Source organism: Sinocyclocheilus rhinocerous, unplaced genomic scaffold (genome assembly GCF_001515625.1).
Source record: "Sinocyclocheilus rhinocerous isolate Xijiao unplaced genomic scaffold, SAMN03320098_v1.1 scaffold3307, whole genome shotgun sequence".
In the NCBI taxonomy this organism is placed as follows: Eukaryota; Metazoa; Chordata; class Actinopteri; order Cypriniformes; family Cyprinidae; genus Sinocyclocheilus; species Sinocyclocheilus rhinocerous.
Genome location: NW_015642050.1, coordinates 457,851 through 461,139, shown reverse-complemented (window position 1 = coordinate 461,139; position 3,289 = coordinate 457,851). Strand labels below are relative to the sequence as shown.

General features: G+C 33.5%; 1 long non-coding RNA gene across 1 annotated transcript in view; it reads right to left on the bottom strand.

Annotated features, from left to right (window-relative positions):
* Window positions 1-3,289, bottom strand: part of LOC107755389 (uncharacterized) — a 20,421-nt gene that overhangs the window by 14,286 nt on the left and 2,846 nt on the right. The gene's annotated exons all lie outside the window — the stretch shown is intronic.

Below are 3,289 nucleotides of genomic sequence, written 5' to 3'. Positions count from 1 at the left end.
ACCAGTGTTGGGCAGTAACGCATTACTTAGTAACGCGTTACTGTAATTTGATTACTTTTTTAGTAACAGAGTAATTTAATGAGTTATAATTTTCAAAATAGTAATTAGAGTATAGTTACAAGCCGAAGTCTCTATACGTTACTGCCGCGTTACACTGCTGACAGAATACAGTGTTTTATAATCTAGAGCAGTGTTTCCCAACCTGGGTGCCGTGTAAAAAATCCTTTTTTAATAGTTTTAAATTGCTAAAATGTTCAAAAAAGCAGCTATTATATAATATCCATTTCTGATGTCGCCAATAATTAGAGATGCACTGAAAATTATGAAAGATTCATTATGCATATACTGTATTTATTGTGTTATAACAGAGATTTGTGAGATTGCGATGAACTGAGATGTCTTTTAGAGATTATAAATGCAGCGCTCTTTGCTGGCATTCTGCTATGCCAAACCATGTATGCAGCCGCCGCTTGCTTTAGTTAAAAATAACAGTGTTCTGTTAATGTTGATGCTTTAATAACAAATATTTATCGGGAGCGTGTATGCTGGGATTTCATAAATTTAATGGAGAAAAAAGTAATGTAACTAGTAATGTAACTAATTACTAATTACTTTTGAAATAAAGTAATCAGAACAGTAGCGTGATTACTTTTAAAAGGAGTAATCAGTAATTTGATTACATTTTCAGAGTAACTTGCCCAACACTGAGTATCATTAGCAGTAAGCCAATATAGGCCTACTTTTTTCATAGAAAAATCATAGAACTATACATCATGTTTAAGATTTTCCAAGGTTTTCCAAACATGGCTTTATCTTTAATCAAACTGAAATTACAATTGATATTCTGGCATAAATTAACTAATAAACTAATCTATTTATCATTTTCATTTTCTAGCTGTCTCAGTCTCTGTGGAATCCACCTTGACATATGTGTTTGTCTCTGTAAACCTTTTCATCTTTATCATGGTTACAGTTATTTGTTTTTCTATTTGTAAGCAAATTCGACAAAAGAAAACAGCTGTAAGAAACTGAATGGATATAAAGTTGCTTTGTAAAGCTTTCTGCATAAAACATAATTTTCTATACTAAAATTTAGACTGCACTTAAACTCAAGAATCCATGTGTGGTTTAAAATATTTAGATTTATGTTGGCACCAATGGCCTCGTGGGCAGCGTGCCGACATGTAGCGTTGTTGCACTTCGGGTGTCCCAAGTTCGAATCCTGGCTCATGGACCTTTCCTCACCCCATCCCCTCTTTCTCTCTCCCACCTCGCTTCCTGTCTGAAATACTGACCTGTCCTAATAATGCCAAAAATATATCTTTTAAAAAAAATTAGATTTATAAAACTTTAGGCATGTCATGTTCTGTGTATATGTTGTTGGCACCAGTGGTCTCTGTGTTAGGCTTACCAGACAGCCCTGAATTGATTTCAATAGGTCAAAGAAACTTTTTACCATACTGTTTAGACAGGACTAAAAGCAAAAGAGACGAAAGAATGATAATTCACAACAGATACAAGAGCATGTCCCATGCTTGGTGCCTAAATTAGAGCTTTTACAAATTGGCCTGAATTGTTAAATTGCAACGTTCACCTTTAGTAACTAAATTAGCCTCTTGCTTTTAGTTTGCACTGCATTGTGGTTACTGTTTATGTGATTATTTTAGCACTCTTCACAGCAGATTGTGTCTTATCTAGTGGTACACATAAATAAAAACAATCCATCGGGACAATTTTTTGCATAATTAAATCAGTATGCCTAATTATTTCCACATGTCCATCTAAGCTTACATAAAAATGTGAATGTTAAGGTTTTGAAATAGTATGAAAATAAAGTTTCTAATTATGCAAACATTTATTTTGTGATTTCTTTTTTATATTGCACCTAATTCTGCAAACGTTCTTGTTAGTTTTGTTATGGTCCTTGCATTAAGTGACATGACATGTGGCCAAGTATGGTTACCCATACTAGGAATTAGTGCTAATCCCATCCTAAGTGCACACACACAGTCGTGGTATTGAAGGTGGAAGAGAGCGCTGTACATTCACTCCCCCCACCTACAATTCCTGCCAGACCTGAGACTCGAACTCGCAACTTTTGGGTTACGAGTCCGACTCTCTAACCATTAGGCCACGACTTCCCCATTCGATCAAAAAGCATTTGATTACTTATAAAGGAATAATAAAGCATTGAATGATTTACTGAACACATTGTTTCCAAAAAAGTCTATTTGTCCCAGGCAGGTATGGAGGAAAGTAGTTAAAACATCTAAAACAAAAGTAAAAGACATGTCTTTTTAAAAACCAGGCCACTCCTCGTCATTGTCCTCTTACTATTCCTGCATTTGTTAATAAAAAGATAATAATAATAACAATACCAATAGTACACTAAACTGTATTATTATAATATATACAGTTATTATAATATATACTGTAATATTATAATGCTATCAAAGTCAGTACATAATATAAAGGAACTCAACACTCTTTGAAGTAATACCAAGGTGTTTCAGATATAAGAGGTTGAAATAAATATACATTGCATAAAAGATATTTGAAACATTTTTATGTCAAACGTTACAATACAGCTGGTAATTTATAAATTATATATATATATTTAAAGGTACAACCTGTCAAAAGAAAATTTCCTCTTCACTAAACCAGGTCAAATAATCCCATCTCCTTGGAAAGCACACAAATGAGATCTGAACATGGCACATCAGTGTTTCAGTAGCTTTTACCATGGCTCTTGGCAAATACAAACTCACTGACTGAAAAACTGGTCCAACCAGCTAACATCAGTCCAACCTAATGTTCCAAATGAAAGTGCTTCCATTATCAGTTTGTCCTAATCTGGTCAAAGGCTGCATACATTCAAAAGTAATTCATGTCAAACCTCCAATCCTGCTAATTACTATAGTTTTTCCATCAAACTCTACAGTTCTTTAGGTATAATATTTGACAACATGAAAACCTCACAATATACAGGTTTAGCAACATGTTTTATAGCCAAGGCAAGATGTGGCATGTTTATGTCAGCAGTAAAAGGCAAACATAAATCTGAGAAGAGGTCTCATTTGTAAAGTGAGCTGTGTTTTGTATACAAAGCACAGTTAAAATTAAAACATTCTCTCGGTTCATTGAAAAAAAAAAACAAGTTTAACCACCTATTCCTGTTCTGTTAAAATATTATGGACAATGAAGCTTTTCATTGTTACTTAAAATTATTATTTTCAATACAGTCACCTATGCTGTTCTCAAACTGAGATAATCAGTGTACTTTTTTATT